The sequence below is a fragment of the Stigmatopora argus genome, chromosome 7, assembly GCF_051989625.1.
Source record: "Stigmatopora argus isolate UIUO_Sarg chromosome 7, RoL_Sarg_1.0, whole genome shotgun sequence".
Classification (NCBI taxonomy): domain Eukaryota; kingdom Metazoa; phylum Chordata; class Actinopteri; order Syngnathiformes; family Syngnathidae; genus Stigmatopora; species Stigmatopora argus.
This window is the reverse complement of record NC_135393.1, coordinates 16832737-16846650: the sequence shown is the minus strand read 5'-3', so window position 1 is coordinate 16846650 and position 13914 is coordinate 16832737. Positions and strand designations below refer to the sequence as shown.

General features: G+C 42.0%; 1 protein-coding gene across 1 annotated transcript in view; it reads left to right on the top strand.

Annotated features, from left to right (window-relative positions):
- The first annotated feature begins 1228 nt into the window (after nucleotides 1-1228).
- ubn1 (ubinuclein 1) overlaps nucleotides 1229-13914 on the top strand; it is a 43067-nt gene continuing 30381 nt past the window's right edge. Inside the window, exon 1 of the mRNA XM_077605681.1 lies at nucleotides 1229-1301. The gene's annotated coding sequence lies outside the window, so the exon portion shown is untranslated. The remainder of the gene's footprint in view (nucleotides 1302-13914) is intronic.

The following is a 13914-nucleotide window of genomic DNA, read 5'->3' as shown; positions in this document are numbered from 1 at the left end:
CAAAGCAGCCGGTTGTCCCGACGTGCCCGCGAAAAATTCGTACCACGGACGTCGACTTGAGCTTTTCCGTTGTACTTTTTCACTGCAAATGCTACGTGCCTAGCGACATTTTTAGCTATTGTTAGCATTTAGGACATGGAACTCCCAAAATATTTTCCGTTCCGATGACTACGAGTGATTGTGATGCCCGTAAATATCATAGAAATATCACCATAAAATACCTGTTATAAAAAAGTTTGCAAAAAATGTTTGTTTAATTATCCCTGATAAACAGAACTTTTTCGAAAGACCCCAAAATGTACAGCAAGTCGGGGGCTGCTTGCCGTAGTTGTAAGCGCTGTAGAGGATGGTGTACCCTATCGACTGATTTTTTTATTTTATTTTATTGTGATAACAATTTTAGTATTGGTCCATATATAAAGTGCACTGGATTATAAGGCGCGCTGTCTATTTTGGAGAAAATTTAAGACTTTTAAGTGCGCCTTATAGTCGTGAAAATACGGTAAACTATTGTATTCTAATAACGAACCATAAATTCATTTGTTATTAATCATTAAAATAACTATTTCGCATTCTGCCAGCATTTCTCAATTTCTAGTTTCAAACTCTGTTTTTATTTGGCATCGATAGACCACAAAAAGGCCCCATAATTCATCAAAAAGCAACCCAAAATCAACCAAAAGTGACCTTAAAGTGACAAAAAGCAACAAAAAGTGACCCATAAATGGACCCATGTACAAGAAGTGACATGGAAATGACCTAAAATTAAAAGAAAGTGATGTAAATGTAGAGGAAGTGGCCTCGCAATGTCTCAAAATGCACCTTAGAATTGACCACAACCAACATTAACCATGATAGACATTCAATTCCTTCATAAATAAATTAAATAAGACGGACGTCTATGATTGTCAATGGCAATAACAGAGGTAACCACTTCTTTCCTCCATTCTCCCCCCCTCAAGGTGTCTAAGCTGTGAAACATTTAATCGCCACGGTAACGCTTTCATATCTGGCCCAGAAATCAAATAATGCCGGCTGATTTACTCCCCCTAGCAACCGGGGAGCACAGCCCTAGCAACCGCCCCAGTCGGCAGGCCAGACCTAATCAGGTTGAAAATATTTCAATTATTGTGTTGATTCTAGGAAGTGCGTGCGCACGCCTCCACTGCTTGCAAATGATATCGGAGGAGGAGGAAGAGGAGGAAGAGGAGGAGGAGGAGGAGGAGCCAGCTAAACGGCGAGGGAAAGCCAAGATGGGCGATGAGTCAGTCAAGTGAATCCGACGGGGAAGACAACACATGGTCAGTCTGGAGCGGCCAACTCTTGGCACGGCCAATGAAAATACTGCTAGCGATCGCTATCGCGTTTGTGGGATAAGAATTAAACACGACGCGCGACAAATCTTTGCTCATCCCTGCCAACCCACAATTATGCTCTTCTACGACATGGCAGATGGTATAATTAACCTGAGTAGCCACCTGTTTCTATTTACATGACAAAACAATATATTTGCCTTCCACTAAGCGGCAGGGGCGGGCGGAGTGGTTAGAGCAAGGGTGTCAGACTCGGGTTGGTTCGCGGGCCACTTTAACGTCAACTCGATTTCATGTGGGCCGGACCATTTTAGATATAATATTTTGATTTTTTTTTTTTTTAATACATGGATTAAAGGGGTTGAACATTCAGTTTTTTATAGATCTAAAACAATGATTATTTTAGCTTTTTTTTAAATAAATTTTTTAGATTTTACAAAATGATTTTTGAACTAAAAACACGGAAAAAATTGATTAAAAAATTACAATGATTGATTTAAAAGGGGGAAGATCAGGAAATTTAATATACATCTATACTCTTCATTTTAATTTGATCCTAAAACAGAAAGTCAGCACTCATGATTTACTTTCTCGGGCCGCACAAAATGATGCGGCGGGCCAGATTTGGCCCCCGGGCCGCCACTTTGACACCTGTGCGTTAGAGCGTGGGGCGAGTGTTTCTGGGGTTGAGCTTTCGATTCCAGGTGGGTTTTCAATGTGTGGAGTTTGCTGGTTCGCCCTGGCTCGGGTGGCTTTTCTATGGGTACTCTGGTTTCCCTCCCATGTTACAAAAGTATGCATGCTAGGCTAATTTCCCTCTCTAAATTGGTTGTCCTTTGTCTCCCTGTGAACTTCGATTGGCCCATCCTGCCTGGTGCCCGTAGTTAGTTGGGATAGGCTTGCTCGTTGTCTTCGTTTGCCGTTGGCGCTCCTCGCCGTCCAATCCGTTTTGACCGGGAGTGGCGAAAGAACAAACAGATTGGACAGTGATAATGTCCTGGCGGTCCAAATCTGGATGGACGTGAATTCTTGGGACAAAATTAGAGGCCAATAAGATGGAAATGTTTACCGTCACTTCCAATTCTCAGTTGGCCGTTTCATCCCCGGCGTGTGGCGGCTTTGCGTGCGCTAGTGTTGTTTGCACCGCGTCGATAAAGAGACGTCTAGAGAGTCACGCCGAGGACTCCGGGAGACGCCGCCGCATGGGAGCTGTGGGCGTTGGCAAATGTTTAGAAAACACAAAGTCAACCCAAGTCTCCCTCAGGAACAAATGCACACACTTTAATAATAATTTGTTGCTCCATCGCCAAGTCGATGGACGCCAACTAACCTATTCCACCTTCCCGCTCGTTTATTTATCACTAGTCACCGTCCAATCCATTTGAAGCAGGAAAGATGGCAGGGAATAAATGTTAATTTGTTTCCATTCCACCCTGCTTCAAATGGGTTGGATTGCAAAATTATTTTTTGCATAAACATTCTTCGTTGCAATTGCGCTATTTTTTTTTTCAAGAGTCCCCAAATAATTATTCATATTTATTATTAAAAAAAAATTTTAATGCACATTTTTTTTTAAATGTACAATTTCTTTTTAATGCACAATTTTTTTTAATGCACAATTTTTTTAATTAATGCACAATTATGCACATTTTTTTATGCATATTTTCTTTTTATGCACAATTTTTTATGCATATTTTCTTTTTATGCACTATTTTTTGTAATGCACAATTTTTTTTAATGCACAATTTTTTTAATGCACAAATATTTTTTATGCACAATTTTTTTTAATGCACAAATATTTTATGTCCATTTTTTAATGCAGAATTTGTGTTTTTTATGCACAATTTTATGTTTTTTTGCCATTGCACAAAACTACTTTGCTGCTGAGAATTTCCGTATCAAAGCATTGTCCCCAACAGCCAATCAGCACATGGCTTACTGGCAAGCTAGCTAGTCAATGGCTGTTTGGCAGCTGATTTCCGTTCACCCTCACTATCACCACCAATAACTTTTACAAACACAAATTGCATTTTTTCGCCAGCATAAATTAACTCTGACACTAATTTGACTGTATATTAGCGTGTCCTTTTTAATCACATAAATTATCTTGGGGAAAAGAATCTCCCAACACAGCACCAGCCAAATTGATTCGATTGTTTATTTTTAGTCGAGGCTCTCAAAACAGCTCAATGAATGAGAATGAAAAAAAAATCCTGAAAAATCCATTCCCTGAAGAAATGAGCAAAGCCACTCCACTAAAATAACCGCCATTTTTCAATATTGTAATCTGTTTAGACACACCTGTAATCTTGTTGCCATTGCGTTCATTTAACAAAGTGTCATTAGTCCCACTTTTTAACTTCACAAAGCATCGCAGTGGTTTTGTGGATGGAAGTAGTATACTGCTCTAATTGCCTTAAACCAGTCGATACGCCCGCAGTGTGTGTGTTTTTGTGTGTTTGTGTTTGTGGGGTCAATAATGTGTGCGTTTGGAGGCAATTGGTTGTTTTCTTCAGCTTGACGCGTTAAACGCATCCCGGGCAGCACGGCTGCTAGCTAAACGCTATCGATCGCGGGCCCGTTTTCAACTTCTCTCGCAAAGGCTGGTCGCTCGATCGGGACGGTTTTCCACATGTGTCAAAGTGGTGGCCCGGGGGCCAAATCTGGCCCGCCGCGTCATTTTGTGTGGCCCGGGAAAGTAAATCATGAGTGGCGACTTTCTGTTTTAGTATTGATGTATATTAAATTTCCTGATTTTCCCCCTTTTAAATAGATAATTGTAATTTTTTAATCCATTTTTTTCTGTGTTTTTAGTTCAAAATTCATTTTGTAAAATCTAAAAATATATTTTTTAAAAAGCTAAAATAAACATTGTTTTCGATCTATAAAAAACTGAATATTCAGGGCTTTTAATCCAGTTCTTTTAATCCATTTATAAAAAAATATATATAAATCTAAAATGGTCCGGCCCACATGAAATCGAGTTGACGTTAATGCGGCCCGCGAACCAACCCGAGTCTGACACCCTTGTGTTAGACGATCTGCGGTGGCGTTGGTGTTTTTTTTTGTCCGGGTCCGGCGTCGGGGTCAAGCACGTTTTTGATTGCTTTCATTTCAAGCCTGTTCCAATTTTTTAGCACTCCAGCAATGATTGTGCAAAGTGCGCTCGTTAGCCAAACAACAAAGTGCTCAACGTTGCTAATTGACATTTTGGAAGATCGAGCCGTGGTATTTACCGTGGCTAAACGGGTCGTGACACTCCGCTCGGCAAATTTTCAACGTTAGCCACTGTTCAAGTCACAATGAGTACAGTATTTTACGGACTATAAATCGCTTTTTTCTATCCATAATCTGTGACTACAGTAATCCCTCGATTATCGCGTCTTTACTTATCGTGAATTCACTACTTTGCTATTTTTTTTCCTCTTAATTATATATATTTTTTTTAAGTTCATAAAAATGTGAAAATCCACACTGAAACTCGTAAGCAGAAGCCACTCTTGCTACTAAAACTCAGCACTGTTATCTGAAAAACCGTTATGTTAACACAGGGGTGTCAGACTCGGATTGGTTCGCGGGCCGCGTTAACGTCAACTCAATTTCATGTGGGCCGGACCATTTTAGATATAATATTTAGATTTTTTTAAATAAATGGATTAAAAGACTTGAATATTCAGTTTTTATAGATCTAAAACAATGTTTATTTTAGCTTTTTTAAATATATTTTTAGATTTTACAAAATGATTTTTGAACTAAAAACACAGAAAAATGGATTAAAAAATTACAATTATTGATTTAAAAAAGGGGAAATCAGGAAATTTAATATACATCTATACTCTTCATTTGAATTTGATCCTAAAACAGAAAGTCGGCACTCATCATTTACTTTCCCGGGCCACACAAAATGATGCGGCGGGCCAGATTTGGCCCCTGGGCCGCCACTTTGACACCTATGTTAACAGCTCCCTATTTAGGCTGTTGTTCTCCATTTTACTTTGGTTTGTTCTTGGTTTCTGATTTTTTTTTTTAAACTGCCATCCCAAACATTTTATTAGATTAGATAACTTTATTCATCCCATATTCCGGAAATTTCAATGCGGTTTAAAATCCAGTTTTTCATCAAAACAATCATAAATAAAATAACACTTGCTTTATCGTGGCAGAATTTTCATGCTGAAAAACTATTGTGAAAAATTCCCATTCAAATTCCACATTTACCCTCGTACACATCTGCTAATATTAAAATAAACTGGCAATCTAGTATCTATTTCAGGAAGTCCTTTCAAGAATTTTAATTTAATTTTGAAACTTGCATCATTGGACATCATCACTGTCAATGGCACTGAAACAGTTAAAACCGTTTTTTTGTGGACATCTCAAGACCCCTTTGATCACCAACAGTTTTTTCTCCACCGGCGCTTCCGACAAAATCCCATTCGCCCCGTAAACGAACTGTAAAAGTCTAATGCAAACGCGATCCGATGACCCCTGTCTTCTCCCGAAACCCCTTTGCGGTATCCCCCGTCGCCCCCCCCCCCGTTCGGCGCCACCCTCCCCATCCACACGTCGCCGGACCCACATCTGGAAAGCGCGTTTAGTTCTGCTCCAGTCTCAGGAAGTTTTCACACTTCATGACTCATTAACCCGCAGACCTCCCCGAGCTGGCCGGTGGGGCGGGGCTTCACGGATGACGGCTTTTTTAGGGGGGGCACGGGCGAGATAATGAGAGAAAAGCTAAAGTTCGATTATTATCTTTGTCTCGCCGATCGAACGCCTCGGAAAAATGAAGGAGGTGTGAAGACGAGGAGACACGGCTGAGGAATTAAATACAGTGTGTGTGACTAAAAGTGTCTCAAAGTGGAGCTTTTTCTTAATGAAACACTTCTGCCCGAGTGATAATTACACCGGCGGAAAAGCAAGCACACCTCCTGTCAATGTGTGAAATTTTGTTTACTAAAACACTAAGTTCCCCCCCTTGGCAGCTTTAGGCTATTTTCTAGAAATGGATTAAATGCTTTTATTTTTTTCGGCCAGGTCGCCACCAAAACAGAAGTTTGCGCGTTGTTTGAGCAAGTGCTGAACTTTGTTTGGTTTCCTAGCCGAGATCCCATTGGTTTATTTAAAATGGCGCGTTCAATGGGAGGGAATGAGTTCATGTGTATGTTGATATGCCCCAAAAGTTACAGGAAGTCACCTGGAATTGCCCAAAAATCAGCAGGAAGTCACCTGGACTTGCCCAAAAGTCAGCAGGAAGGAAGTCTCCTGGAATTTGCCAAAAAAAAAAGTCGGAAGTCACCTGGAATTGCCCAAAAATCAGCAGGAAGTCACCTGGACTTGCCCAAAAGCAACAAAAGTCACCTGGAATTTGCCCCAAAAAAGCCGGAAGTCACCTGGAATTGCCCAAAAATCAGCAGGAAGCGACAAACGACAAAAAGCACCCCAGAAAGTCCCTCAAAATCAGTATTAAATTATCCAAAAGTTAGCAGGAAGTCACCTGGAATTGCCCAAAAATCAGCAGGAAGCGACAAATGATAAAAAGCACCCCAGCCCAGACAGTCCCTCAAAATCAGTATCCAAATTTTACCGTAAGTACTCTAAAGTGAAAGTGGGGGGAAAAAAAGGATGTAAAATGAACTGATTTCTGTGGATGCTAATTTTTCCATGCCATTGACAGCAAAAAAGTTAATTTTTTGGGCCAAAAATAATCTGTTCTGTACCACTAGAAATCTATTTCCCATGAATGTGGCCTGCAAACCATACTGAGTTCGGCACCCCCAGACCAAAGAAAGCGAACTATGGGCTCTCCCGGTGCGATTACACCATTCTTAATGATTTCCTGAACCGTCTATCAATAATTATTATCGTATGGCCATATCATAATCTGTATAGTTGGCCTCGTTATAGCAAATGGGAAACTAAAGAAAGAAAAAAATAACCACCATTTTGGACACCATTTTAGTTGGTACCAAGGGGCAACATTTTTTTAAATGTATTTTTTTCTGAAATTGTTCCCTAATGTCATCGAAGCATTAAACAAAAGCAAGCATTTCCTAAGCTTTATTCCACGTCCAACGATATTAACTTCTTTCAGCAGCTACCTTCTTTTTTTGTTATTTTTTTTTCCCGTCCGCCGATTGCGATCTTTTTGGCAACTGACGGTCTTTCATTGCCTGTCACAGTGGCTGAAAGCCCCTCGCCATGGGATTGGATCAAAGATAAGACGCCACGGCGAAAAAGCGCCGATACGAAAGCAACAAAAAAAAAGTCCTATTCCGTCTCCCAAAAAAAAGAAAAAAATACCTGCGCCTTTTTAATACAATCCGTCTGAATCCTCACGTTGATGTTCGACACCCAAAATCTTTTTTTTTTCTATTTTTTTTTTAACAAATCCGAGCAGCAGAACAATTCAATTATTCGGCGTGACTTTAATAAAAGCTCGACCGTGCATTACGCGCCATCTTGCCTAATTCAAATTTTCCGATTTACCAGTCGGGGCCTTTCCCATTAATTCTCGACACACAACGTTACAATTTTGGGGGACGAGCGTCATAGAATAAACACAAAGAAAAATCTTGTCGGCCGCTGCGGAGATTAGCGTACGCGGGGAAGGAAAAGTTTCGGCTAACTGGTGCGTTTATAATCAACTGTTGGCAAGAGAACTCTTCTTTTTTGCACTGTTTTTCTTAGCAAAAGTCACATTTTTCTGTTGTTATTGAGTCGGACGCTCAACTGTCGGGTTATAGAAATAGCGTTACGTTTGCGTGGCTTGAAAATAATAATTCTCTCGCTCCAGTGGGAGTTTCCAGAATGTCATTTTCATTGACAGAAATAATACATCAGCACAGAAATGAGATGTAAAAGCCGTATTTGGAGGGAAAAAAAACATTTAAAATTGATGAGAGGAGCCCTGTCACTTGCCAAGTAAAATATAAAGCTTAACGTGCACTTTGGTACAAACATAGCTAGCACATTGGTGGTTTTTTTGTATTTTTTTATTAATATCAAGACGACGGTAAGTTATATCGAAAAGATGACTTTGTGGGTAGTGGTTTGAGTTTTGATTGGATCGTAACCAATTTGCTGTATCAATCCAAATCAATGTATTTTTATAACCGAGCTAGCTTCGAAGCTAACCTAATGTTTTATTTTTTAATGTGTGTCAATTTGGGTAAGAACAATGTAGATTACAGGTGTCAAAGTGGCGGCCCGGGGGCCAAATCTGGCCCGCCGCATCATTTTGTGTGGCCCAGGAAATTAAGGGTTATTAAAATATAATAAAGTATAGATGTATATTAAATTTCCTGATTTTCCCCCTTTTAAATCAATAATTGTCATTTTTTAATCCATTTTTTTCTGTGTTTTTAGTTCAAAAATCATTTTGTAAAATCGAAAAATATATTTAAAAAAAGCTAAAATAAACATTGTTTTAGATCTATAAAAAACTGAATATTCAGGGTTTTTAATCCAGTTCTTTTAATCCATTTATTTAAAAAAAATCTAAATATTATATCTAAAATGGTCCGGCCCACGTGAAATCGAGTTGACGTTAACGTGGCCCGCGAACCAAGCCGAGTCTGACACCCCTGATGTAGATAATTTAAACTTTTGGTCCGCTAATTTTAAATATGGCCTCGTTAAAAAGTAGCTGCCGTATTTTCTTGTATATTCCCTGTATTTGTAGCTAAAAAAATGATGACTGAATCGAGGGTACGGCTTATATGCGCATAAATTAGACTTGACATGCACGAAACTGCAAGGTGACAAAGATGAAACGCCATAACGCAAGGCCAACGTGCCACATTTGTACTTCCTGTTAAAACCATGAATATGGAGGTGAAAATTGTGAATCAGAGGGCGGCTTATACGCGAGAAATTGTGAAATCCAACCATTTTAAGGCAATGTTAAGGGTACGGCTTAATGCGACAAAATACGGTAAATGAACGAACATTCTTTTAGATCACCTTTAAGCAAAATAACAGTTAAATTAGACACTAAAGCTGACAATATATACGTAATATTTAGGGCTTTTCATTCAGTTTTTATAATCCGATTAAAAATATATATATAAATAAATCTAAATATTATATCTAAAATAGTCCGGCCCAGATGAAATCGAGTTGACGTTAACGCGGCCCGCGTTAACGTCAACCTTGCTCGATGGGGTACTCGCATTTTCAGGGGATTCTTGTCCGCTAATCAGTCGCCCAGAATCTCACGTCACACTTTGTGTTTTGCTCTGCGGCACGCGTGTCGCGTTTGATTCCTTAGCGCACAGGTGTCAAAGTGACGGCTTGGGGGCCAAATCTGGCCCGCCGCATTATTTTGTACGGCCCGAGAAAGTAAATCATGAGTTCCGACTTTCTGTTTTAGGATCAAATGAAAATGAAGAGTATAAATGTATATTACATTTCCTGATTTTCCCCCTTTTAAATCAATAATTGTCATTTTTTAATCCATTTTTTCTGTGTTTTTAGTTCAAAAATCATTTTGTAAAATCTAAAAATATATAAAAAAAGCTAAAATATACATTGTTTTAGATCTATAAAAAACTGAATATTCAGGGCTTTTAATCCAGTTCTTTTAATCCATTTATTAAAAAAAAAATCTAAATATTATATCTAAAATGGTCCGGCCCACATAAAATCAAGTTGACCTTAATGCGGCCCGCGAACCAACCCGAGTCTGACACCCTTGCCTTAGCGGGTGGCGTGTGTCTGACGCCTCTCCTCTCCCCTTAACCTCAATCAAATGGTGCCGGACCTCCGCGGAACGGCCGGCCCGATCGATGGGCCGCCTCGGGACCGGCGCCGAGGGAACCCGGGGACGACGGGGTCGGAAGGGGGGGGCGCTTCGAGCCTCGCCCGGGTCGGCCGGCCGGCCCGGCGCTTCACGCTTCTTTCGAGAGAGGCGTGCGTGGGAAATAATAGCCGCTCATTAGGAGCGTGCCGCCTCCCGGCTAATTCACGGCGGAGCGTCAGCGGCTCGCTCCCGACCCCCGGGAAAGACATAAATCACGGGCGGAAGCGAGCGGCCGGCTCGCTGGCCCCGACGCCGCTGATTTATCAAGCAAATTACCGCCGGTCCTTCTCGGCCCAAACGCTTTGCCGAGGAAATCACCGACTAACCCCTGAGCCCAGCCATTTATTGAAAAATGGCCCCCGCTCTCCTCGCTCTCCCCGGCTGGTCCACCGCCAGCGCCGTCCTTTCGCGTGGCGCCGCGCTCATCTTTCACCGACTTAATTAAAATCCATCCCGTCGGCTCGTTGGCATTTATTACGAGCGGCGGGGCTAATGAAACAAAGGCGACGACAAAAGCAAAGCTGCTTTGTGCCAGTAAACATTTTACGAGCGACACGCGCGCTCTTTAATATATGCTCGGCCTGCCGACTCTTGTGACATTTAAACAAGGTTTAAGGTAAGGTTTGTTTTAGTCAATCATATAAACATCTTGAGCCCACCAGGCAAATAAGGAGATTTAAAGGAACTCATTACCTTTCATCATTGATGACACGAAGCATTACTGTATTTTCTCGCATATTAGCCGCCTCCGCGTATAAGCCGCACCCTTAAAATGACCTTAAAATGGTTGAATTTTTCCAATTTCTCTCGTATAAGACGCCCCCCTGATTCACAATTTTCACCTCCATATTTATTGTTTTAATAGGGACTGCAAATGTGTTACTTTGAAGGGAAAATCTTAAGGTCGGACAGAAAACCGAGCTCCAACTTTTCCAGAAAAACCAAGGTCCAACTCGTCCCCCAAGAAAACCTCTGCTCTAATTTGTTCTTCCAGAAAATTAACCGTAGCTTATCCTGCCCGAAAACCCAGCGCTAAATTTTCCTACCTGAAAACTAATCCGTAACTCGTCCGACTAAAATCAGCTCCAATTTTTTCCCTAAAACTCAACTCTCACTTGACCTGTCCCGAAAGCGACCTTTAACCTGACTCACCATAAACCCGGCTTGCCAAAAAACAAACTACCTGTCAACCTATCCGCTTTTCCCGTACTTTATACATTTTGTTTTATCTTTTAAAATTGTGTACGCCGTATAACAACTTTGGTAAGCGATTTTTCTGTAGTTGTTTTTGTAAAACTGATCTCGTTTTACCCATTTCGGCTCTAATCCGGAACGTCTCGGACGAAAACACCATCGTCATTAATATGCGCTTGACAGCTATACCTTTCTATCTTCTTTACCAAATAACTGAGCTCTTGTACTGTTACTTCTGGTACTCGGACGTTTCTTTCGAAAGACGTTTGGTCCTCGGACGTTTGGTCCTCGGACGTTTGGTCGACCGGACGTTTGGTCGACTGGACGTTTGGTCGACTGGACGTTTGGTAGAACGCACGTTTGGTAGAACGGACGTTTGGTAGAACGCACGTTTGGTATTACGGACGTTTGGTAGAACGCACGTTTGGTATTACGGACGTTTGGTAGAACGGACGTTTGGTCGCCTGGTTGTTACTGTTGAAACCAGCTCTCAAACTTATAATTATGAGAGAGAGAGTGAGTTTAATATCTAAATATCTAATATCAAAATATCAACATTAAACTCTGTCATAATTTGACAGCGAGCGAACCCGCCGACCAAACGTCCGTTCTACCAAACGTCCGGTCGACCAAACGTCCGGTCGACCAAACGTCCGGTCGACCAAACGTCCGGTCGACCAAACGTCCGGTCGACCAAACGTCCGGTCGACCAAACGTCCGGGGACCAAACGTCTTTCGACGAAACGTCCGGTCACGATTACTTCCAATCTATCTACCCTATCCTAACCCGTCTCACTCATAATTGATTAGCCTAGTCTTTTCTAGCTATTGGTCATCCACTTGGACCCGTTTCTCAGTCTCGCCCGCCAGTCAGCGACCTCAGGTAAAGGCCGTTGTGACGTTTGGCGAGTGTGCTTAACATAAGTGAGAGCAGACTAGCTCATTGTGGGCCTTAATTGACTCTTGTGCTGGTGGTAGGGGGTGATGAAGAGCCGGAGAGCTTCTGAGATTGCCCGTGATACTTAAAGTGCAAATGTGTCCGTATTGAATCAGGAAAACAACAACTCAATTATCGGTCTAACTGCCTAGACGGGAGGTCCAAATGACATTGTCGGCGTGGTTCCCGGCAGTCGCTCGTTCTCCCACTCCCACTTCCTCTTGAGGTTTTGGAGATGGCGGAGTGGGGGGGGGGGTCTAGAGGAAGGTGCTAAATTAGCTGGCTGATCCGCGCTCAGTGCCGCATACACATCCCCCTATTACCGCCCCGCCGCCCGGGCGCCGCTTAATATTCCGGGCATGGCGGCGCGCGTCTAGATTGCAGATTTATCAAATGGGAAAATGAATGTATGATGATCAGTTAAATTGAAAATCAGCGCCCGGGTGACAGACCGCGCCGACACCTCGGTAATTAGAAAGAAAAATGATGGCGTCCGAATGCATAATAGAGCAAAAACAATTTACACCGTACACACTCCCAGTTGCGCCCTGGCCCAGCCTCCTCTTTCCACGCCGTAATGACGGCGCGCTCAAATTGAAAATTTCTCCTGGGTTGAAATTGAATTCATGAAGGGGGGGACGCGTAGGGGGAGACGGCGGGAGGTTTCCAGGTGGATTGGCGGGCTGGCTCGCGTGGAAATGGGACCAATCAAGTGGATGTCATAAGTGTGATTTGTGTGTGTGTGTGTGTGTGTACTGGTAATAGCAAACATCACATCCTAGTTGAGGTTTTCCTTCAGAGGAACATTTTGTCTGTCAAAATGAATCAACTACATGTTGTCCAATTGTCGTCCAGGTCTTGAGGCGACAAAGCATCCGAAGACTTGGATTCTCACCACTGAAACGTTATCATTAAATGCCAACCCTCCCATTTAAAACAGATTAGTCTGTATTTTTGTTAATGGCAGTCAATATTTTCAAATACGTAATGCTATAATGAACAATAATGATATTGTAAACAAGCATTTAGGCTGCTTATATTTTGATCGATTTATCGCTCAGACTTGTTTTTTATTTATCTCAAATCCACTCTATTTCTTCCCTGATTGTGAGATTTTTCAGGAAGAAATCCCCCAAAGTACTTTTGGCCATACGTCAAGACGCAAACCGACGTTTTCCAATTAATCGCCCTCTCGAAACGAACCGATTAAAGCAAATAATAGCGCCGATTCCCCCAAAATGAACGATTTAATGTGATTGTTTCGGTCGAAGGGGACGTTTCCCCGGGCCTTATGGGAAAAGAATGTCCTTATGAATTAAATAATAGGGTTATTACTTTCATTGATTTTAGCTGTCTGGGAATTTAGTGTTGAGCTGAGGGTCTTAACCCATCCTCCATCCTCCTCTTCCTCGCGTCTAATTATTTTCCTCTAAGCCGCCCCGCTTCCCGCCGCGCCGACGCCGCGCTCGCCGGACGAAAATTATGTAAATATTATTAAAGGGACTGGGGCGCGGAAATTCATTTTAAGCCCGGGCTCCGCGGCGCAAAGCCCCCCCGTCCCTCCGATACGCCGTCAATTTATTTGCAAATAAAGCGGGCGCTGTGACCGGGAGGGATCGGGGATATTTAGGCGCCCTGTCAACACGCCACGCGCCGGACAGAATTAATGC